Source organism: Theropithecus gelada, chromosome 9, assembly GCF_003255815.1.
Source record: "Theropithecus gelada isolate Dixy chromosome 9, Tgel_1.0, whole genome shotgun sequence".
Classification (NCBI taxonomy): domain Eukaryota; kingdom Metazoa; phylum Chordata; class Mammalia; order Primates; family Cercopithecidae; genus Theropithecus; species Theropithecus gelada.
In genome coordinates, this window is record NC_037677.1 from 101,302,656 (window position 1) to 101,327,658 (window position 25,003).

The following is a 25,003-nucleotide window of genomic DNA, read 5'->3' on the forward strand; positions in this document are numbered from 1 at the left end:
AGAAGCGATAGGACCAGATCACAGAGGCAAACTTGCACGTTATTTTTCTAGGCACTGGGAATGCTTAGTAATTTTGAGCAAGGGAAACATGTAATTAGCAATGGCGTCAATTGTCCTCAAAACACCACAAAATCCATTCTCCCTACTTCATGGGAGGAAAAAGAAAGGCTCAGAGAGGCTGAGTTTTTGCCTGGAGTCACTCAGCAACTTGTTAGTGGAAGGAGCAGCAGAAGCCCACACTGCTGTCTCTCCTTCCAGCTTTGGGAGCTGCCAGCTGCCTTCCTTTCACTCTGCCTGTTCCCTTCCCACCTCTTGCCCGCTCCCTCCTGGCACAGTGGAGTCCTCTCCATCATTAGAGCAGCCAGTGGGGTTCTGTTGTAATTAAAGGAAGCCAACAGGGAGAAGCAAAGCAGAGCAAGGGAAAAAAGCAACCACCAACACCACACAAACTCCCTAACAACTGCTGTCTATCGCCTTTCATGGGCACTTGCTTGCTTTAAATACAGCAGAGGGAAACCCCATAGGATGGTGTGGGAAAGCAGGTTATTAAGTTGCCTTCAGGCTGGCAGAGTGGGGATTTACTCCTTTTCTTGTCCTCCCTACCCTGCAGTGCAAAACTGATCAAATATTAAAAGTTGAAAGAGACTTCGAAGGCCATTTAGTTCAACTTCTCCTCCTAGGCAGGGCTTCCTCCACTGCTTTCCTCTCTCTGCATAGCATCTCTGATATGTTGTTATGTGGCTCCCTTGCTCCCCAGCTCCCCACATTTTCTGGATCAAAGCTCAGGTAGGGATGGGAAGACATTTTCACTAGCAAAATACTGACCACACAAGCCTGTTTTCATTTACGGCAATGACTTCAGAAATGTCTAATTAATTCATTTATCCAATTAGCCTCTTGCTCTCTGAAGTGCTTTTTCTTGGTTGCTGAGCAACTAGGACACACTTTGAACACATCCATGCTGCTGCTGAATGAACCAGGAGCTTTTTCCTTCACCTTGGCAGCCCCCACTCCTCTTTCTTCTTTTATTTTTCTGATGCACAGTAAAGAAGAACATCTCCATCATCCCCCAGCCTTCTCGCCTTCCCCTGGCCTCTCTGAATGTGCATGCTGCCTGCCTTAACACATTTCCAAAGGTAACTTTTATGCCAAGCATTTGTCATGGACAAGGAGAATAACAGGATATACAGGCACACAGAGATGCCTTTGTAAAATAATGAAATTATCTGGGCTCAGGCATGACTTGGGAAGAGCTCTGCTGGCTGTTGGGGGAGGTAGGATGAGGGCTGGCTAAGGGTAGGCTCAGACGCCTTGGGGAAGAGGATGCAGTCTGTCTTGGGGTGACGTTGCATTAAGTGTAGCTTGACTAGGCAGCAGTTCCATCTGTCTTTACAGTGTGTCCTTCATGGGGGAATTGTCAGCCATCCCCAACCTGGAGTGCATTGTGAGCAATAAACAGGAGTGGGGCTTAAGGTGAAAATGAAAGGAAAAATATCAATCCAGGAGGGCAGCAAAATGCCTTCAGGAATCATCCTTGAAGTGTAACACGTTTCTGTTTAAGGATGTGAAAATGCCACAGGCTGCTCCACTGAGTTACAATGTTAGAGATGGACTTTGAGCTCAAACTTCCACCATTCTTCATTTTTGCAGATGAGAAAATCGAAGCTTAGGGAGGATAAACAGTTTGCTCAGTGTCTCATAGCCCCGTCCTGCTCATGTCACCATATTCCTCCTCTTAGATTTCATTAAGGGGTCCTGGTCCATAAAATTAGTCACTTGAGTTACCAAAACTTACTTTTAAAAATTTGACTTCATTTTGGAGTAGTTGAAGTTGGCAGTGAAGATTTGCAGCACTCAAGGATCTTGGCATCTATCTCCTCATTCACCTTGGCATGTGTGTGTTGCAGATGCTAGGGGCATGTGCTTGGGCCCAGTATTCAAATATGAATGAGGAAGGGTCCCGTGTCTTCAAAGAGCTTCCCCCAACGCCTCATGTGGTGGAAGAGATGGACAGTAAAGGAGGAAGGAACTCCTTCTCAGAGACGTTAAAGAAACATTCAGAGAAGAGGAGCTGGGCCATTTGCTGGGCCCAGATCTTACAGTGAAGGGGCTATGGGGATGGGATGGGGGTGGGTGAACATTCCTGGTCAAGGGGACAGCTTGGGCCCAGTAAGGAGGCATGAGAGATGGTGGCATGTTTGGGGACTGGAGCATGGCCTGGGAATAGAGCCTTCCAGCCGTCTGGCTTTTCTCTGATACGTGGTGGATGGTTTGGTGCTGCCCACACCGACTTCTGGAAGACACTGCCTCTTGCTCTCTGGAATAATAAGAAAGCACAGTTATCTCTATGCATGTGTTGGTGTGAAAAAGCATATGTCAGGTTTCCTGGATGGAAATGACTTCCCTTTGAAGTTAGTTCATAAATAACGATGAAGGCCATAAAAGTACACACGTACTGCACACATTTAGCTACTCCTGTGGACTGTGCTCGCTGGGAGCAGAGCCTTCAGGAAAACCAGCTGCCCAGAGAAAGAATAAGGGACTATGCATTCTCTAAAGCACTGGCTCCCAGAGCCTCCTGTAGGGCCAGGGGAGATCTTCTATGGAACAGGATCTATTCCGTGGCACTCACAATTGTAGCAATCATTAAGTCACTCTGAAATTCCAAGAGATAGAGAAAAAAAGTGGCCTGTGACAATGATTGCCCTGACCACGCCTTTCCAAGGCAGCAGATGCTTCTTTACTTCCAAACATTGCCCATCATGATCAAGTTCCTCCTCCAGCAGTGCAGCCACGTTTCCCTGGTGGCAGGCATTCCTTTTCCGAGGCTGGACTTGCTTTAAGAGGGCCCAGAGATGGCAAACAGCATTGTGCGGTGCTCCTTAGTATAAAATCTCCTCTGGCAATGTTCTTAACAAGGTGGTTTGAGTTTCTCTAGGAATTAAGCTGGGGCTGGCTGTTATTTTTCTAGTAAGACTTGTTACTCTAAAATGCATATGGGGCCAAAATCACAATAGTCTGTCTTTGGAGCAATCACACAGACACACATGGCAATCTAAGGCTCTGGTAAGAAAGAGTCTGTGGGTTCTTATTCAATAAATATTTGATACATTGGGCTTTGATGGATGTAGACACTGTCTCCTTGGGTTTTCTTAGACCAAAAGGTGAAGTCTCCGGTGGTCACTGCCTCTTGTTTGTTCCTTTGATTTCCTTTGACGAAAAACAATTCTCATCTTGGTGAGGTCTATTAAATCTGTTCTTTTCCAGAATGGGGCTCGTAGTGCATGGTGGACAGAACTGGAACTTTCCCTCTGGTCGTTCCTTGCCATCCCCTGGGTGATTCGGTTTCCCATTTTCTGGGATGTGCTGATAGGGCTTGTCTCCCGCCCCCTCTTATATAAGGAGGCAGGGTGCATCTAGTGCCAGATTTTATTCAACCCTGTAACAATCCCCCCTTTATGACATCACTGCTCATCACCATGGAAACATTTCCTCCAAGTCACAGAGGCTGGATTGTGGCATCATAGCATCAGGCAGGAGGAGGAGAAGAGGATAGGGGAGAGGATTGAAACTGCCTGGAGGGATGAAATGCCAATAAAATAGGATGCAGTCACAGAAATAGGATTTTTCTGTCCAGATCCTTGAATGGAGAATCTAACCATGGGCCGCAGGAATAAACCTCATCTAGCATAAGGAGGAAGAGCTCTTGTGGAATGTAGACATGGGACCTTTTGTTCCTGTGCAGTATTTCTTCAGGGAAATGGAATAATGTTAATGAGAGCTATCCTGTATTTTGTTTAATTTTAGAGACAGGGCCTTGCTCTGTTGCCCAGACTGGAGTGCAGTGATGTGATCATAGCTCACTGTAACCTCAAACTCCTGGGCTCAAGTGATCCTCCTGCCTCAGTTTCCCAAGTAGCTGGGACTGTAGGTGCATGCCTCCATACCCAACTAATTTTTTAAATTTTTTATAGAGATGGGGTCTCACTGTGTTTCTCAGGCTGGTCTATCCTGTATTTTATATGTATTTCTTATTTGATCCTCACAAAGTCTCTTTGGACTATTGGATCAGAGAGGTTAAATAACCTTCCTAAGGTAACACAGCTAGAAAATGGCAGAGCTGAAAATTATTAGGGGCATAAGATGTAAACTGTGTTCTCATGCAGCTTAGAGTTGAGAGAGAGAGAGAGAGAGAGAGAGAGAGAGAGAGAGAGAGAAAGTATGTTGGAGGCAATTATCAAGTTAATAACATATACATAGTTAAAATTGTGGTAGGTATCGTGAAGAGAACAGACATGATGCTTTCAGTGAGGAGCTACTGGAGTGTGCATGGGAACTACTTATGTTTGTATGTTAGTAAATTTGGGACAAGACTCTGAACCTAGTCAGTGTGGGCTTAGACATGCAAGGCACTGTGCTCACGTATGTACTGACTTTCCCGAGCTCACCTGCTGAGCCCCACAGCCAAGACCCTTCTCCTCAGCTGTTTTTCTCTCCCTATGCCTCATCTCCCTGCTTCTCCATTTGTCTTCTCCCTTCTCCTGAGATCTTCCTGCCTGCCCTCCTCCCTTGATCCTGTTTCTTCCTACTGATCTCTAATCTTCTCTTTCTCTAGACTGTAAGCTCCTCAAGAGAGAGAAAACCATTCCCCTGTTTTGTATCTTGGTTTACCCAAGGATCAGGCTCTAGCCTGATCTAGGTCTGCTTCTATGGTCTGCTACAGAAATAAATGAGCAATGTCCATTTTTAAAGAAAAAAAATAATGACTACATTTTTCACAGTTAAAAAATATTGTCTGGTAGATTTTTCTTGTCAAACGCTGGCTGATAAGTGAATAAACAAGTAACAAGTGAGCATTAAAAGGAAACAAAACCCCAGAGTAAGTGGCCAATCCTGTGTAGTTCTTCAGCTTGTTTGCCATTGTTGTTTGCATGGGTTCATTCTGATTGTGATTTCAGGTTGTATTCATGTGATCTAGCCACCTTTTCTCTTAATACAACTGGTCCTAGTCTGTAGGATGGTGTCAGTTAGCTTAGTGCTTCACAGGGTTCTAAGAGCTGGGGGTGCTTTGCCATGGACCTCCTCTGGGAGCTGCTGTCCTGGTGCCCCATCTGGCAATAGATGGATGTAAGGAAGCCTCATACTTTCCATTTGTGTCACCTTGCTGAGCTTTCCTTGATTCATCTGGGTTTCAGGAGTGTTTGCCACTTGAGTTCAAGGCCCCTTCATTGCACTCCTAGGATTTAAATTGGGCAAGTTGGTCTCAATTTGGTCTCCAGTGTCTGGGCTGCCTGACTCAGCTGAGCACCTTACTGGTTGGAGGTCTGTAATTAGACTTTATTGCAACAGCCGTGTGTGTGTGTGTGTGTGTGTGTGTGTGTGTGTGCGCGCGCGCGCGCGCGCGCACGCGCATGCATGCACACATACAGCTCTTCATTAGTAAACTGTATTAAGTGCCTTTACTATCCAACCTTGTCCTTTCCAGGACCTACAGTAACTTGATCTGACTTCTAAGGAGGCCCTTCTGGACCTGCTTTATTGATTCTATCAGAACCATTTATGACAGGCACATCTAGAACTACTAAGTGCCTTTTTTCCCTCTTTTTCTTTTTTACGTGTTACATGGGGAGTGAATAGTGAATTAAGATCACAGGCTTTGGAGTGAGAGAGACAAGAGTTTGATCCTGGTTTAGCCTCTTACTAGCTGTATGATCTTGGGCAAGTTACTTGTATTCACTACATTTAAATGTCTTTATTTACAAAACAGGCATGAGTATATATTAGTACCTACTTCATAATGTTGATGTTCAGATTCAGTGAGATACGCTTGTAATGTCTTACCATGAAGTCTGTCTCATCAAAGTTAACTATGATTAAGTGGGCCAAATGTACCACTTGCATATTTTTCTCCCCAAATTATGCAAACACTTTTTGAACTCAACATAAAGCTTGGACTATAGCCCAGATCCTATCTAGACTTTCTCAAGTTTGAATTAGAGGGGTCAGAATAATTGGCATTTTAATTGTTCACCATTTACAGGCACCCTAGGTGAAGGGAGTCTAGGAAGAAGAACTCCTAGTTGGAGCTGATTCCCGAGACCTTTGTCAGATATTAGAGATATTTTCCCAAGTATGATTCTGACACTAGGACTGTTAAAGCAAATTAAACAGGTGCAGTCCCCTTCCTCTGAGAGCAAAGAGTTATCTTCCAGAGGGGAAGTTCAGCTGGACGTGTGTCTGTGTTGATATGCATATACACTTCAGCAGAGAGAAGTGTTAAGAACAAGCACTGCCACTCAAAAGTGGCTCTATGACTTTAGGAAGTCAATTCATCTTTCTGGGCCCCCAAATCTTAAGTATAGAAGGGGAAAGGGTAGTAGCCACTATATGCTTTTTCCCTCCAGCATGTTTATTGATGTATAATATACATGTACTAGAGTGCACAGGTTTAAAACATTTATTATTTTTTATTTTGGCAAAATACACGTAACGTAAAAGTTTACCATCTTAACCATTTTAAAGTGTATAGTTCAGTAGCATTAAGTACATTCATAATGTTGTATGAGCGTCACTGCCATTCATCCCCAGAACACTTTTCATCTTGCAAAACAAATTCTGTACCCCTTAAATATGCTACTTCCAGCCCTGACCACCACCATTCTACTTTGTGTCTCTATGATGTTGACTACTCTAGCTACCTTAATAAGTGGAATCATACAGCATTTGCCTTTGGAATATTTCACTTAGCATGATGTCCTCAAGGTTCATCCATGTTGTAATATGTGTCAGAATGTCCTCCCTTTTTAAAGCTGAATAATGTTCCATTGTATGTATTTACCGTGTTTTATTTATCCATTCATCTGTTGATGAACGCTTGGGTTGCTTTCATATTTCAGCTATTGGGAGTAATGTTGCTATGAACATGGGTATACGGTATACCATTATCTCTTTGAGACCGTGCTTTCACTTCTTTTGGGGAAATGCCTATAAGTGGAATTGCTATATTATATTGTAATTCTATGTTTAGTTTTTTGAGGAACCATTGCACTGTTTTCAATAGTAGCTATACCAATAGAACACAAGTCTTCCAATTTCTCCACATCACCAACACTTTCTGTTTTTTTTTTATAGTAGTCATCTGAATGGAAGTGAAGTAGTAGCTCATTGTAGTTTTTATTTTTATTTCTCTAATGATTAGTGATATTGAACATCTTTTCATGTGCTTATTGGTCATTTGTATATCTCCTTTGGAGAAATGTCTGTTCAAGTCCTTTGCCCATTTTTGAAATTGGGTTGCTTGTTTTGTTGTCGAGTTTTGGGAGTTCTCTATATATTCTGCATGCCAACCCTTTATCAGATGTATGATTTGCAAATATTTTCTTCCATTCTGCAGGTTGCCTTTTTACTCTGCTGATGGCATCTTTTGATATATAAAATTTTTTAGTTTTCATGAACTCCAATTTTTCTCTTTTCTTTTGTTGGCTATGCCTTTGGTATTGTATCTAAGAAATCCAATGTAGCAAAACGTTTCCCATAAATTTTCTTCTAACAGCTTTATAGTTTCAGGTCTTACATTTAGGTCTCTTATTCACTTCGAGTTAATTTTTATATATGGTGTTAGGTATTTAATTGTTTTCTATCAAGTTTTCTTAGCACCATTTATTGAAAAGACTGTCCTTTCCCCATTGAATGGTCTTGGCACCTTTGTCAAAAATCATTTGACCATTTATATGAAGGTTTATTTCTGGGCTCTATTCTATTCTATTGATTTATGTATCTGTCTTTATGCTAGTGCCATACTGTTTTGATTACTGTAGCTTTGTAGTAAGATTTTATTCAGGAAGTATAAGTCTTCTAGATTTGTTTTGCTTTTTCAGGACTGTTTTTAGCTATTCAGGCTCCCTTGAGATTCCATATGAATTTTAGGATGGGCCTTTCTATTTCTGTAAAAAATGTCATTGGGATTTTGATAGAGATCACATTGAATCTGTAGATTGCTTTGGATAGTGTTGACATTTTGATAATATTAAGTCTCTCATTCATGAACATGGGGTGTTTCCATTTATTTATGTCTTTAATTTCTTTCAGCAGTATTTTATAATTTTCATTGACAACTTTTTTCTGTCCTTTGATAATCCTAAGTATTTTATTATTTTTACTGCTATTATAAATGAAATTGTTTTCATAATTTTCTTTTCTGATTGTTTCTTGTTAATGTAAAGATATGCAACTGATTTTTGTCTGTATCCTGCTACTTTGCTGAATTTATTAGTTCCAATCGTTTTTTAAACTTTAGAGTGTTCTACACGCTAGATCATATCATCTGTAAACAGATATAATTTTACTTCTTTCTTTCCAATTTGGATGCCTTTTTTTTTTCTTGCCTAATTGCTCTGGCTAGAACTTTCAGTACTGTGTTGAACAGTATTGGTAAAAGCCAGCTTCCTTGACTTGTTCCTGATCCTAGAGGAAAAGTTTTCAGTCTTTTATGATTGAGTATGATGTTAACTGTGTTTCTTTTGTTTTTTTGTTTTTTTTGATATGGCTACCATTATGTTAAGGTAGTTTCATTCTTTTACTTCTCTCTTTCTTTCTTTCTTTCTTTCTTTCTTTCTTTCTTTCTTTCTTTCTTTCTTTCTCTCTCTCTCTCTCTCTTACTTTCTTTCTTTCTTTCTTTCCTTCCTTCCTTCCTTCTTTCCTTCTTTCTCTCTCTCTCTCTCCTTCCTTCCTTCCTTCCTTCCTTCCTTCCTCCCTTCCTCCCTTCCTCCTTTCCTCCCTTCCTCCCTTCCTCCCTTCCTTCCTTCCTTCCTTCCCCACAGAGTCTTATTCTGTTGCCCAGGCTGGAGTACAGTGGCACAATCTCAGCTCACTGCAACCTCGGCCTTCCAGGTTCATGCAGTCCTCCTACCTCAGCCTCCCAAGTATCTGGGACTACTGGTGTTTGCCACCATACTTGGCTAACTTAAATTTTTTTTTTTTTTTTTGGTAGAGATGAAGTCTTACTATATTGCCCAGGATCTTGAACTCCTGAGCTCAATTTTTCTGCCTCAGGCTCCCAAAGTGCTGGGATCACAGGTGTGAGCCACCATGCCTGGCTAAGATAGTTTCCTTCTATTACTAGTTTGTTGAGTGTTTTTATCATGAAAGGGGTGGTGGATTTTGTCAAATGCTTTTTCTGCGTCAACTAAGATGATCATGTGTTTTTTTCTGTTTCATTCTGTTAATGTGGTATACTGGTCAATTTTCATATGTTGAACCATCCTTGTATTCCAGGAATAATCCTGGAATACACTTGTCATGGTGTATAATCCTGCTAACATGCTGCCAAATTTGATTTACTAGTATTTTGTTGAGGATTTTTCCAGCTGTGTCAATAAGGGATACTGGTCTATAGTTTTCTTTCTTATAGTGTCTTTGACTGGCTTTGGTATCAGGGTAATTAATGCTGGCTTCATAAAATGAGTTAAAAAGATTCCCCTCCTCTTCAGTTTTTTGGAAAAGTTTAAGAAGGATTAGTGATAATTCTTTAAATATTTGGTAGAATTCACTGGTGAAAACATCAGGTCCAAGGTTTTTATTTGTTGGAAGATTTTTGGCTACTTAATTTCCTTACTGTTATAGGTCTATTCTGATTATGTACTTCTTCATCATTTAATGTTGGTAGGTTTTGTGTTTCTAGGAATTTGTCCATTTTTTCTAAGTTTTCCAATTTGTTGGCATACAATTGTTCATAGTACTCATTTATAGTCCTTTTTATTTCTGTAGAATCAATAGTAATGTTTCTAGTTTCATTTTTTGTTTTAGTGATTTGAATTTCTTTTTTTCTTAGTCTAGCGAGGTAAAGGTTTGTCAATCTCATTGATCTTTTCAAATAACCAACTTTTGGTTTCATTGATTTTCTCTAGTGTTTTTCTATTCTCTGATCTCTGCTCTGACCTTTTTTTTTTCCTGTCTGCTAGCTTTGGGTTTAGTTTTCTTCTTTTTCTAGATTCTTAAGTTAGGTATTGATATGAGATCTTTCTTGTTTTTTAATTGTAAGTGTTTAAAGCTATAAATTTCCCCCTTAGGACTGCTTTTGCTGCATCCGATAAGATTTGGTATTTTGTGTTTTTGTTTTCATTCATCTCTAAGTATTTTCTAATTTCTGTCTTGATTTTTTCTTTGCTGCATTGGTTGTTTAAGAGTGTGTTGTTTCATTTTCATTGTTGCTGAATAGAATGGTCTGTATATGTTTATATCCAAGTGGTTTATTGCATTAATTCTTTCATTTCCTTATATTTGGTCTAGTTGTTTTATCCATTTTTTGAGGGTAAAGTATTAAAATCTTCAACTGTTATTATGAAGCTGTTTCTCCCTTCAATTTTGTAATGTTTTTACTTGATATATTTTCATGGTCTGTCATTAAGTATTCATAATTATTATGTTTTCCTGCTGTTTTGAACCTTTTATTAATGTATATTGTCCTTCTTTGTCTCTTGTTTGCAACATTTTTTAGATTTAAAGTCTGTTTTGTTAGATATTAGTACACTCACCTTTGTTCTCTTTTGGTTAATGTTTGCATGGAATTTTTTCTCATCTTTTCACTTTCAATGTGTTTGCATGGTTGGATGTAAACTGAGTCTCTTATAGACAGCATATAATTGGACCATGTTTTTTAACAATCCATTCTTCTAATCTCTGTCTTTTGATTGGAGAATTTAGTCCATTTACATTTGTAGTTAATTACTGATAAGGAAGTACTTACTTCTGACATGTTGATATTTGTTTTCCATATGTGCCTTATAGCTTTTTTGCCCCCCATTTCCTGCATTACTATCTTCTTTTGTGTGTGTTTAGTTGATATTTTTTGTAGCAAAAACTGTAAATTTCTTTCTTATTTCCTCTCTCTCTCTCTCTCTCTCTCTCTCTCTGTGTCTGTGTGTGTGTGTATTTTTTGCTGTTGTTGTTTGTTCATTTGTTTTTGAGGCAGAGTCTCACTCTGTTGCCCAGGCTGGAGTGCAGTGGTGTGATCATAGCTCACTGCAGCCTTGAATTCCTGGGGACAAGTGATCTTCCTGCCTCAACCTCCCAGGTGCATGCCACCATGCCCAGCTAATCTTTAAAATTTTTTTTGGTAGAGACAGGGTCTTGCTATGTTGCCCAGGCTGATCTCAAATTCCTGGGCTCAAGCAGTCCTCCTGCCTTGGCCTCCTATAGTGTTGAGACTACAGGCATGAGCCACTTGCACCCAGTCTCCTTTTGTATATATTCTATAGCTAGTTTCTTTGTGGTTACCATAGGGATTATATTTAACATCTTAAAGTTATAGCAACTCACTTAAATTTGTACCAGCCTAACTTTAATAACATAAAAAACTCTGCTCCTTTAACAGCTCTATCTTCACCCCTTTTGGTTGGTGATGCCATAATTACATCTTTATACATTGTGTGCCCAAAAATGTAAATTAATAATTCTTTGAAATACATTAGCTAGCTAGCACACATTTTCAGTGTCCATTTCAATGAAGTTTCAACACATGATTACACTGATGTTACCACGCAAACAAGATCAGGACATAGAACAGTTATAGCACCCCAGAAAGCTCCTTTATGTTTGCTATAGACTAGTAGTCTCTCCCCCTGGGAATAATCAATGTTTTTACTTCTATTAAGTTTTGCCTGTTCTTGAAAATCATATAAATGGAATAACATAGCATGGTAGATGGCCACTACCATTTAATGTGGTTCTAACAGCCTTTGCCTTCTAATATTCATATCCTTGTACAATCTCCTCCCCTGGGGTGTGGACTAGTCTCAATAACTTGCTTGCAGTGAATAGTATTCAGCGAAAGTGATGGGTTATCACTTCTAAGATTAGGTTACAAAAGACTTTGGCTTTCATTTTGATTTTGCAGTCTCTGGCTCTCCTCATTTGCTCTGATGAAAAGCCTTTGTGTTTTTAGCAACCTTATTGGCATCAACCAATGAAAAATTAAGACCCTTGGCCCTACATCCACAGTGAGTGAGTTTGGAAGCAAATCTTCCCTCAGTTGAGACTTGAGATTACTGTAGCCTGGCTGACATCTTTCGTAATGCCTTGTGAAAAATTGTGAGCTGGAGGACCCAGGTAACATGTGCTTGCATTCTTGACCCACAAAAATTGTGAGACAATAAATATCTGTTGTTTTAAACTGTTCAGTTTTGGAATAATTTGTTACACAGCAACAGATAGCTAATATGTATAATCTTTGTCTTCTCTTTTGTGTCAAGATTTTTTTTTTTTGGTTAACATTATGTCTGTGAGATTTATCCCTGTGGATATATATAACTTTATGTTGTTCTTTTTATTTCTCCATAGTATAGAAATACATCCAAATTATCTATCTATTCTGTAATTCATGGACATCTGACTTGTTTCCAATTTTTGGCTATGTGAACATTCCTGTGCATTTTTTGGACATACGTACTCATTTCTTTGGTGTATATACCCAAGGATAGACTAGCTGGGTCATAAAGTAGATTTTAGTAGACAACACCAGGTAATTTTCCAGAGTGGTTGTACCGATTCTACTCCTTCCAGCAATGGATGATATTTCTAATGATTTCACTTCCTTGCCAACGCCTATTTTTTTTTTTTTAACTTTTTTCATTTTAGTCATTCTTGTTGGGTATGGTGATATATCTCATTGTGGTTTTTAATTCGATTACTGAGGATGTTGAGCATTTTTCATATGCTTAATGGCCATTTGGATATATTCTTTAGTAAAATGCCTGTTCAAGTATTTTGTCCATTTTATATTGCATTGTCTCTATTTTTAAGTTAGATTTTGTAAGTTCCTTATTTTCTGGACTTAACTTCTTTGTCAAATGTATTTATTGTAGATATCTTCTTATAGTCTGTCCTTAATTTTAATGAAATACAATTGAGTATTTTTTCTTTTAAAGTTACAAAATCTTTGCCTATTCCAAGGTCAGGGAGATAGTCTCCTATGTTTTATTGTAGAAGTTTTATTGTTTTAATGTTCACATTTAGGCTCATGATTCTTCCAGAATTTATGTGTTGAGTGTCTGATGTGACTAAGGGGGCCAATTTCATTTTCTTTTCTCATATAGAACTCCAAATGGCCCAGCAACATTTGTTGGAAAGATGTCTTTGTTGCAAACCAGATATCTTACTTGTGTGTCCATTTGTGAACCTTCTATTTGGTTCCATTGGTCTGTTTTCCTATCCTAACACCAACACCACACTGTATTAATACTGTAGCTTTATAATGAATCTTATTATTTGGTAATCTAAGTTTGCCAGTCTTTTTTTTCTTCATGGTTGTCTTGGCTCTTTTGGACTGTTTATGTTTTCATAAACATTTTAGAATTACTTGCCAATTTCCACAAAAAAATCCTGCTAGGATTTTAGGGTAGGATTATATCAGTCAGTCAGCTTGGGGAAGATGAACCTTTTAAATTTTTCCTTAATTTCTCTCAGCAGTGTTTCATACTTTTCAGTTGAAAGGTCTTGTATATCTTTCAATAGATTAATTCCCAGGGATCTGACGCTTTGTGATACCTTAAGTGGGAATTTAAAATTTTTCATTTTCTAATTTTTATTCCAAGTATAATCTTTAAATTCTTTTGGATTTTCATTATGTCATCTGTGAACAAAGAAAGGTGTTTTGTGTGTTCATATCTTTTATTTAATATCTTGTATTTCATTTTTGTGCCTTATTGCACAGGTTATGACCTACCCACAGTGTTGAATAGAAGTGGTAGTAGTGCACATAATTCTCTTGTTCCTGAGTTCAGGGAAAAACATTCAATATTTCTCTGTGAATCATCATGTTTGCTATAGGTGGTTATGGATACTTTTTAGCAGGTTATAGATAAAAGCCTTTTTCAAGTCTAACTTTTGATGAGATTCTATAATTGTATGGAAAAAAAGAAAAGCTAGTATATAGAAGGAATAATGATGATAACATGGGTAAGAACAAGAGAAGCAAGAGAGAGAATGAGATAAAGGGGTATGTTAAATAGGAGAATAAAAGAAGAATTTCTTGGGTGCCTCCTATGTTCCAGGTGCTCTGAGAGTCAAGTTAACTTGTGATAGGTCACAGGGCTAGTGAGGACTGGAGGCTGGAGGAGAACCCAGATCTTCTGAGAATCAGGGCTTATTCTTTCTACTGCACTCAGAGGGAGAGTAAACCAAGGGGAAGATTTGTAAGGAAGAGAACAGTTACTCCCAAATCCTCCTGTAAGCCTAGGGCATTGTGTCTTTTTTCTGTCTCTCTTCATCTCTTTTTCTTCTGTTTCTTTCTCAGTTGCATGTATTTCTAGGTCCTGACCTTGATCTTGAATTTTAACTTGATTTCATTCTCTCTCCAGTGACCAAATGGTAGTGTGTGCCTTCTCTCCACTTCCATCCAGATCATATGAAGTTCTTGTGCTCTGAGACATCTCTTATTTTAATTCAGCTTTTGAAACACCCATTACATAATGCCAGTTGACCCTGGTCACTCAGATCACAATGGCTGGGGCATGAGATTAATGGTCATGTCTGGATCCTCTTTGGTGTCATTGTCAGCACTCTGCAAATCATGGCTATCCAGTAGTCACTGGGACACACAGAATAAGTGGGTTGAGCAAGGTTCAGGCTGCAGTGAAAGCTGTAACTACCCCTGAGAAGTCCAACCTTTTGTGGTGACAAGTCACGTTTATCTGCTGTGGCTGTGGACTCCATTTTGAACCCAACTTGGGCATGTTTGGAAGAGAGGCTGCTCCCCTGTTGCCTGAGCTTTTGGCAGCTGGGCCAGTTCTCCTCCTTTTGCAAAGTCTATCCTGAGGCTATTGTTTGGTTTTCTAGTCTTGACTGAATTAGGATGGTTCCATTTAAAGCGAAAACAATATAACACAACCTTAAAAAAGGACTGAAGATGAAACAGAATGAAGAGAGGTTGAATGCAAATGTGTTTTGCAGTGTTTTAATGTATTTGGGATGTTCCTCTAACATTAGCCAGCCTGTTGCAGCCTGCCCAGGAACCTGGTGCATTTGTTGTGTGGCAGAAAGGTTGCTGAAGAAGAAGCTGAGGTTTGGGCTGAGAAGTTGCCTGAGGCCTCCTGAACCATCGTCTTCATTATTGAAACATTAAACACCCTTTGGTCCCCAGGGCTTGCTATCAGAGCAATTGGCTCAGAGGGTGAAATGTGGCAGGATTGAGGCCATTATCTGCCATTATCCTGTTGTTCTGTAAGATTTCCCTATATCCCACCTATATCCCCACCCCAGTAGCCAGTTGTCTCTGAGTGTGACTTTCTGGAGAAAGTGTGGATAAATCAAGATCATCCATCTTCATTCCTGGAAGCATCGCGGGTGGGAAGAGAGAGAGAGACAGACTGACTGCATATGCTTAGCAAAGAGGACCAATCTCAATATTACATTTAAAATATTTGTTTCCTCTATTTTGCAGTGTTTTAAAGTATGAAGGATGATGACCAGATATTTGTTTAAAGCAGGAGGCACACCCACTTCCCAGGAGCTTGCATTCTAGTAATGACACAATCCATGTCAATGTTAGACACACGTGTGCATGGTCTGGCCTTCAAACAATTAAACAGTTGTGAGGATGCCAAAATTAAATCTCTTACCTGGGCATAGACCCATTGAATCAACAATGAAGAGAGTGTACTTTAAGAATACACAGGGAAGGCCGGGCGCGGTGGCTCAAGCCTGTAATCCTAGCACTTTGGGAGGCCGAGACAGGCGGATCACGAGGTCAGAAGATCGAGACCATCCTGGCTAACACGGTGAAACCCCGTCTCTACTAAAAAATACAAAAAAAAAAAAACAAAAAAAACTAGCCGGGCGAGGTGGCGGGCGCCTGTAGTCCCAGCTACTCGGGAGGCTGAGGCAGGAGAATGGCGTAAACCCGGGAGGCGGAGCTTGCAGTGAGCTGAGATCCGGCCACTGCACTCCAGCCCAGGCGACAGAGCCACACTCCGTCTCAAAAAAAGAGAAAAAAAAAAAAAAAAAAGAATACACAGGGAAGACATCTTTAGGCTTTAGTAATAAAAAGCCCTGTTTAATCAAGGAGGTTCTTGTTATTTGGGATTGACTGGTTGGATGAACTAGACCCAGTTCACACAAGTGACTTCTAGAGCGTTCACAGCTGAGAAAGCAGCAGTTAAGTGCATTCCTATGTGTAAGCACGTACACATCCCTGGCACATAGTAAGTGTTCTGTCAATATTAGTGAATATGACTATTATTGATGAAACAGAAGTGAAGATTAAAAACCATCTGAGTCTGGTAACCAAATCCCTAGGGTCAGAGTTTCTTTCATTTAGGATGAAAGAAACTGCCCAGTGCTGGAAAGTGATTTAGACTGGGTGTGTCCACATGTTTGTAAATGTTTTACCTGGCCTCTTTGATGATTTTTCTGGGCCTAACCTAATGGGGCATGCGCTCAGGACTTGCTGCCCCTACTGTTAGCCTCCTGAAGGCAGGGACCACATCTGTCCCAGTAGTTCCTAGCCAGTAGAGTATGATATGCTCAAAATATATTGTTGCAGTAATTGAATGATATTTTCAAAATGAGTCAGCAACATCTGTGGTATCCCTCAAAGTTGATACTATGGAGGTTTAAAGAAATAATAGGAACATGCCCATCACAAAGCCCTGCTCTGTTTCCTCCCATCCCAGTGTTATGTTCGCGTCTTGGAGCCCAAGCCAAACAAGAGAATCATTCACTGAAGGAGAGCAGGACAGGGAAGGATACTGGTACCCTATTATAAAATAAACCATTACAAAAATAGGTTCCTTTACTCGGGAGGAGAGAAGACCTTGGGGATGAGAGATCTAAACATTTGAAGGACTTTTATACAGAAGAAGGATAAGAATGTTCTCTGTGGCCTCAGAGGACAAAAGTTAGAATGGGGATGAGAAGTTGCAAGGAGGTTGATTTTGTTGCACCATAAAGAGGAACTATGCCATGGAGAGAAGTGGTTGGCAGAGTCCTGGGATCTGTTTGGGTACCTGCTGAGTGGTTAATGAGTGTGCAGGACTTTGGAATCCACCTTCAGAATTTCTTATAAAGTAGAAATTAAATAAGATGATAACTGGGGTCTCTTTCTTGTGGGGAGGGAAGAAAAAGCTGGTCCATGTAGACCAATTAGGGCTGCTGAGAACCTTGTCTGCCTTGAAAGAGAAATGAAGGGACCCACCAGTTACTATGAATCAGGAGTATTACCAGATGCTTTCTTTACATAGACTTACTTGTCTCATAACACTGGGAGGTTAGTCTTGAAGGAAACATACTGACAGAGGTAGAGTAACCAGTCCAGGGCTCACCTTTTCCTGTCTTAATCCTCTCCTGGAACACTGTGTTGTCAGTTGGATCCCCTTTACACCGAATCCACTTTTTCTTCATTTAAATAAATGACTTGTGGGTAGAATATCCCTGCCTCAAACTGTTCTGGAACTTTCTTCAGGGGCTTGGATGGACCTCTAAGCACTGCATTTTGCCTTGTCAGTCAAGACCTTCTCTTTCCTGCAGAGTCCTTGCCGAGGACTCTTGATTGCAGCATTCCATTTCTTTCCCTTTGCCTTGGTAGAGGGTTTCAGAGAGCCTTCTGTTGACCACCTTTTAATTGCTAATAATTATTCAATTTCATATAGCCCACAGTGATAAATATTCATGAAAAACACAGTGTATCAAGATCCAACACTTTAAGCTATTGTGTTTTTTTAATTAAACTGAAACATGGGATTAAATGCAATAAAACAAAAAAAGAGAGAGCATATATTGTTATCTATTTCAGTCCTGCTGTGAGACTGTGTGGGAGGCAGATAGGAAACCTTGACCTGGGTGCTGCAGTATTCTGGCCTAAAGTACATAAAGGAGACCTCTAAAACATCTGGACTGGCTGGATTCATTCATTCATTCACACATTTATTCATTAATTCACTCAGTATACATTTACTGATTGTTACCGTGAGCCTTCCTGGTATCTCTCAGAGGGATACAAATAGACTAGAACAGGGACCTCAAGGAGCTCACTGTTGAGTCCTACACGAGGCAGCTCCATGAACCAGAGTTGCATAGTAAATACAAGTAAGCACATAAAACAGCATTCACACGGGGGCAGTGAGCAGCTGCCTGGGGTGGTAGATGTGGTGGTGTAGAGGTGGTGGTCCCCATCAGGACTTAATAGTTTATTGGTCCTGCCTTCACTGCGTCTTTTCTCGGCCTAGTGAGTCTCATCTCTAGGTGTGTGCCAGAAGCAGGCCACCGATCTTCCCCTCTTCCCCTGGAGAGGCTGTCCCACGTGTGGACTCTGAAGTCGGGCTGCATGGGTTCAAATCCCAGCTCTGCCACTTCCCAACTGCATAACCTTGGGTGAGTCATTTAACCTCCCCATGCCTTAGTTTCCTTATCTGTAAAATGGGGATAATTCATAGAACCTACTGTACAGGATTGTTGTGAGGGCTAAACTAGTAACTGCACGTCAGGGACACAGACTAGTGTCTGGCACACTCGAAGTGCCAAAATGATGACACGCGTTATTATTGTTATTTGTGCCGAGGCCTTGGCCCATGACTTCCAGGTTCTCTGGAGGGCTCTTGCGAAGTTTTGCTCTGCAGGAAGCAGGCAAGCTGCATGTGCGCCCTTGTGGAGAGGTCTGAATCGCTCCTGAGAGCTTCTCTCAAGTACCAGCAAGGAGGAGGCAACGAAGAGCCTTAGCAAATACTTCCCAGACCACCAGCCTCCAGAAGGAGCAGGAGGCCAGGCAGGCCCTGCGGGGAACAGAGAGCAGGAAGGACAGGCGCCAGGGCAGAGAGCAAACTCCCTACGACCCCACCTCCCGCAGAGCTCCGCCTCAGTTCCCTTCTCTCCCGGGAAGACGAGCTCGCGCATGCGCGTGGGCGTAACACACGCCGGTCTCCCTGCTTTGCCACTTTAAAACGGGAAATGTACGTTATTTATTTGCAGCGCAGGCATGGGGAGATGCTGATGAACCAGCATGGGGATTTTCTCCAAGTAAACAGACCCACTTTCTCGAGAGGCGGTTGCTTTTTCCAGCCTGAGAGATGAGGGAGAGCTGGAGAGCGCAGCAGCGCCGCAGGGTTCCTGGCACCCTAGAGTCCCTTCCCAGGCCGACTCCGTCATCCTCCCCCGCTCCTGCCTGCAGTGTGGGGGCTGCTGAGCGAACCCAGGTCCCAGCCCTCCCACGGAACACCACCAGGCTCGTCTTTTTGCGTCAGTTCATCCTGTAGCTGTTTGAAGTCCAAGATGGGCTGCCAGGGCTGTGGGTTGAGGAAGAGGCTCTGGGGTGCTGCTTGGTGGGATGAACAGTTCAGATTGATTTTGCTTAGGGGCCTTGGTTTGCATTGTAGCGCTGTGTGACTTTTAGGGAATCACCAGCTCTCTCTGAGCCTAGGTTCTTCCTCCATCACTAGGGGATTGATCAGAGTCAAAGCCAGAGTCTTTCCCACGGCCAGTTGCACCCTCACCTCATCTCCTGTCTGCTCCTCTAGCTTCCTGGGTCCATCTACACTGGCCTCTCTGTTCTCCAATACCCCAGCAAAACTCCTGCCCCAGGGCCTTTGAATGGACGGCTCCCTTTCTCAGAATGCTCTGTCCCCTGTTAGCTGCATGGTTCATTCTCTCCTCTTCTGGTTTTTACTTAAATGTGTCTTCTCAGTCAGTCCTATCCTGGCCACCCGGTCTAATACTGTGTTCCCCTCCACAAACTTCTCTTTTTCCCTGCCTTAGTTTTTCTCCTGTAAATGTCCTGTGTATTATATATTTTAATGATTTATCTATTGATTGCCTGTCCTCTGGTGGGAATGCAATCTTCATGAAGACAGATTTTGTCTGTTTTGTTTCCAGACTGCCACGTGATACTGTGGAGGGGCTGGTGGGGGGGAGTATTATAGAGGTGGGGAAACTTAGCAAGGCAAGGTGGTAGAAACATTTTGCGATTGCCTGCTTTCTGGCTCTCTTTTATTTACAGAGCTGTGAAATTTAGTGGCCTCTCTGGAAAGCAGTTTGTTTACTTGGAAAAAATCCTCATGCTAGTTCATGAGCATCTCACCTGGCACAACTGGCTCAAAGTAGGTGCCTAATTGTTGGTAAATGAATGAGTATGAGGCCAGGTCCTGGGGCTGCATGGCCTGGACTCCTGCACGTATCACCTTTGTGAAGTTGGACCAGTTTCTTAGCCTCTCTGGGTTTGGCTCCCTTTCCTGTAGAAAGGGGTTAATGATGTAACTACCTTGTAAGGTTGTTGGAGGAGTCTGTGTGAACGTGAATAAGGCCTGAGCCTTATAAGTCCTCAGCAGGTTAGCTTTTATTTTTAAAAGTACTTTTAGTTCTAGCATTCTAATTCCAGGCAGAGGGGTGCCTCCTATGGAACTTGGGTCAAGTCCTTAAGGAACGACTTCTGTAGGCACTAGGATGATTAATGCATCCTGCCTCCCAGGCTGCTCTGGAAGAGGATGAGGGACTGCTGGTCAAATTGCAGAAGATGTAGCTTTCTCCAGCATATTTATTTTGCTAAAATCATTGAAGAAACACATCTAGGCAGAAAAGTATTCCAAAATGACACCTGCATTAGGAAACTTGGAGGCTGTGGGTCTGGTACCAGGAGGAAAGTTGGGGTGGAGGGGCCTGGCCCTGGCTTCTGAAGCAAGCCATGAACTGCTCTTGAGGGCAGATGCGGCAGCCCTGAAGCTTTCTGCTTTCTGCTCCTGAGTCTTGCTCAGTCCTGGTCTAGGATTTTATCTAGTTATTCAGCTCTTCCCTGGCATCATGGCTATTGTGGGGCCGTTGGCTTTTAGCCAATACTTTGGGACCTCTACCTACCCCTGACATCTAAGCATGCTTTGGCCCAGGGCCTCACAGAACTCAGAAGCAGGCCTTTCGATGTTCTAGGAGTAGGGACACTTGTCCTCAACCTGGTGCATCCCCAGCCAGCTTTACAGTGGACCATTCAAGTCAAGGTAACATTGGACTTGGGTCATGAAGAGTCCAGGGAGCCAAAGAAGACGTTGAGAAGGAGAAAGCCTTTTTAAATGTGGGGCACAGTACTCAAATAGGAAGTTTGAGTACAAGTCTGTGTTTGCCCCTTGGTCTTAGAGACAGGATATACTTCTCAGGGCCAGAATGCCCAAGACTCCGGGTACTTTGGATTCAGAGAAAGCAGATGCTTGGAAATGAATCCTCACTGCCTGCCCACTTCTGTTCCTCATAATTGTTCTTTATGGGGAAGATAAGAGAAGTGGCCAGCTAAGACCTATCTGGTGAGTCAGTGCATCTTCCAGGATGATTTTTGCCCTCAGCATGTGAAGCCTTGAATGAGAAAGGAGTGAGCAGGAGAGAAAGGTATTTTTACCCTTTTGCCTCGATGCTATCATGATGGCTCATTGTGTAGATGCCATGGGTAATTTTTAGTGCCAGGTGGTATTTGTCACCTGATTTTTGTCCCAGCCAAATAGCAGCTTGGAGAGGGGAAGCTAGGTATGGGAGAGATTGGCCTTAGGACTTAGAAGTGACATGCTCACCAGTTGGCTCACCGGCAGCACCGGTGGCTGGCAAGGCCTGGAATGGGTCCCTCCACAGCCATGAAAAGTCTTCTTGTCCAGCCAGCCAAACAATTTGCTTATTCCTTCTGCATGTGTTTGGGGAGCACCTTCTATATGCTGGGCTCAGGGCTCTATGCTGGGGATACAAGATAGTAAGACCAAGGCCCTCTCATTGAGCTATAACCATCTCAGAGGAGAGCCTTAGAAAGCCTGCAAAGCTCTCTAATAGGGGTCTATACAAAGTTCTATAGTAACAGAGAATGTTGTCTACATTTACATGCTATTGCCTCCACCAGTAGAGTTCACAGAAGTGACACAGGAACTGTATCTTGAAGGTTCCAGGAATCAAGGTGGTAATTCTGCAGTGGCTCAGGGATGGCTCTCGCATGAGTCACCCCTGATCTTGACACTCTTCAGGGATGTGACCCTGGACCAGTGAAGGGCTGTGAGTCTCAGTTTCCTCAGCTGTAACCCAGGAAGCATGGTCCCACCTTACAGGGTGGCTGCGAGGATTAAAGGAGGTGCCATTCATAAAGCATGCCTGGCATGTGGCAGGGAATGGAGCTGTTACCGTTCTCTAAGCACTATGGCGCTTTGCTTCATTTCTTGTTCCTGTCTTTAGTTGGTGACTTGGTTGCGTTATCTGGAATAGTGACACACAGAAAAGGGCAAGCCCATTCATTTGTTCAGTTAATTCCTTCAATTGGTCAACATTTTTTGAGTACCCACTGTGTGCCAGGCATGGGAGCCACCCCTGGGACACAGATGTAGGTAAGGCTGACTCCTTGCCCTTGAACACTGGCAGGGGCTGCGGTGTGTTCGTGGCTCCTCACTGGACCCTGCTGCTGCTCAGGCCTGTTCCACCACCGGCCACTCGTGAGATCTGTGGGCAGTTTTTTTTTTTCACTGCTTCTGTTCTTCAGATGTCTCAACTGAAGAATGAGGATAATGATAATATCAATTTTATGATACAGTTGAGGGGATTAAATGAGCTACTAAATATAAAGAACACAATGTCAGGTATTGGTTGGAAAGTCCTCAGTAATTTTTTTTTCTTTGGTGAGACAGAGTCTCACTTGGTTACCCAGGCTGGAGTGCAGTGGCAAGATCTCGGCTCACTGCAACCTCTGCCTCCTGCGTTTCAGCAATTCTCCTGCCTCAGCCTCCTGAGTGGCTGGAGCTACAGGTGGCCACCACCCCACCTGGCTCATTTTTGTATTTTTAGTAGAGACAGGGTTTTGCCATGTTGGCAAGGCTGGTCTCAAACTCCTGGCCTCAAGTGATCCACCTGCCTTGGCCTTCAAAAGTGCTGGGATTACAAGTGTGTACCACCAAGCCTGGTCTGAAAGAACTCAGTAGACGTTGATGTTGATGAATAGTTGGAGTATAGACAAATAAATAGATAGCAGACATGCAATACAAGAAGCCCTGAGAGAAGACTGAACTAAGCGTTGTAGAAGCACAGAGGAAGCACAGACCTTGCCTGCAAGGCAGAAAGAAAGGAGGCTGCTCTGTGTCCAAGGATGAGCTCATTGGTCACCCTGGGTTGCTTCTAACACACAGGCTGCTACTCCCTGGCTCCACTGGAATCCTACAGTGGGCAGAAGCTTCTAGGACCATCTGCCAGTGTTATTCTGGAGTGAGATCATGGGGCCATGAAGCTGGAATCAGCTCTCCCTGTCCACCCAGGAGGAAGAGGCAGCAGCTACAAAGGTTGCCTGTATGAGGTGCCCTGGCATATCCTGACCCAGGTCACATCCCTCCTGTCTGTTTGAACAGTTTCTAAACCTCTCAGCCAAGCAGTGCCTCTCCCCGTTTATTGAATTTCGTTAGTTTTCTGGCCCAAGCCCTGATCCACCTTCCCCATTTTTAAGCCCTTAAAAAAACTTACATATGCTTAGAAATAAGGCCCAGTTCTGTATAGTGATTTCCAGTAGGAGCAACAATTAGTGTTTTGGGAAGGTAGAACATTCTTTGTGGTGCAGAACTATCATGGGCATTGTAGGACTTAGCATCCCTAGTTCTACCCTTTAAATATCATTGGTTCCCTCTTACCTTTGCCCCCACAAATGTTTTCTAGGGAGTGGAGCATCCCCTAGTGAGACCCAGTAGAGGTGACATAGGATAAGTTTTTGCTTCTGTCCTGGGTTTCTTTGCTGACATTCCTTCCACTTTGGGATTGCCCGGCTTCCTCTTGCCTGACCGTTTTGTCTGCCCCTTACTGGTGGTGAGATCCTGCAGCCCTGGGGTGGGAGAGAGGGAGCTCACGGGAGGAATGGTATTGGGGGAAGGTGAATGAAGTTGAATGAAAGTAGCTAGCACAGGCATCTTTTTTAGGGACATCTACTCTAATTTGTCTTGCAGGCCACCATCTCTGTGGCAGGGAAAGGTCAGGTTGGAGGGTATGGCCCATTCTTTGGAAGTGAGGCTCTAAGCAGGGGCCTGGCTTTCCTTGAGGCAAACAGGGGGCTCTGTAGGTATGTTCTCTGGTCTTGGTTTTGGGAGGGTGGTAATTTTTGTTGGGGGAGTGGGACAACAGGAGCAGTGGTGACCAGCTGGGACATGGGGGCGGAAGCACAGGGAATGGTGGAAGGGAGTCACCAACTGCTACAGGCTCAGACTTGAGTGACTTCAGCCTCCTGACTCACCCCTGCACCAGCCTTCTGGATAAATAAAGTAACAAATAAGCAATCGTCGTGAGCTCTGGACACCCACAGTTGGTAAATTGCAGAGATGAAAAGCCAGGGTCCCTGTGAGACCATTTCTACTCTGGTGTAATAGCCAGGAAGTCTCAGGAACCCTGGAGGAGAGCCATTTGGATTCAGAAGGCCACACAACTCTTCCCTCTCTCCCATCGTTTCCCCTTTGCTCTTTCTCCTTACCCTTTCCTATCTGTCCAGTACCCATCCTTCCTTCTTCCCTCCTTGTCATCAAAACCTCTCACAGCACGTGATGGAAAAGATCCAGGATCCTGGGAGGAGCCCTGTGTAGTTGGTGGTCCCTCTTAGAACCACAAACCTACCCCTTCTCAGGATCCTTATACATCTGTTTGTCCATGTATCCATTCATTCGTTCATGTACCCATCCATGCATCCATCTGTCAGTCTACCCATGCATCCATCCATGCATCCATCTTTCCATCCATCCATCCATCCATCCATCCATCCATCCATCCATCCATCCATGTATCCATGCATTCATCTTTCCGTTCATCTATCCATCCATCCGTGTACCCCTCCTTCCATCTATCTATTCATCCATCCATGCATCCAGGCATGAATTCATCCATCCATCTGTGCATCCATCCAGTCATTCATCCATGCATTCATGCATTCATCTTTCCATCCATTTATCCACCCATCCATACATCCATGCATTCATCCATGCATCCATCCATTCCAGCCCTGCCTTACATCGTCTGTCCACCAAGGTGGCCTTGTCTTTCCAGCGGG

The 25,003-nt window shown here is 42.6% G+C and overlaps 1 protein-coding gene and 1 long non-coding RNA gene across 2 annotated transcripts in view; one reads left to right on the forward strand and one right to left on the reverse strand.

Annotated features, from left to right (window-relative positions):
* Positions 1 to 25,003, forward strand: part of SORCS3 (sortilin related VPS10 domain containing receptor 3) — a 621,794-nt gene that overhangs the window by 21,912 nt on the left and 574,879 nt on the right. The window lies entirely within an intron of this gene.
* On the reverse strand, positions 1,792 to 3,435 carry LOC112631534. Its single transcript, XR_003121147.1, has 2 exons — positions 2,633 to 3,435; positions 1,792 to 2,317 (listed from the first exon to the last, which is right to left on the reverse strand). It is a non-coding gene; the product is annotated as an uncharacterized LOC112631534 (long non-coding RNA).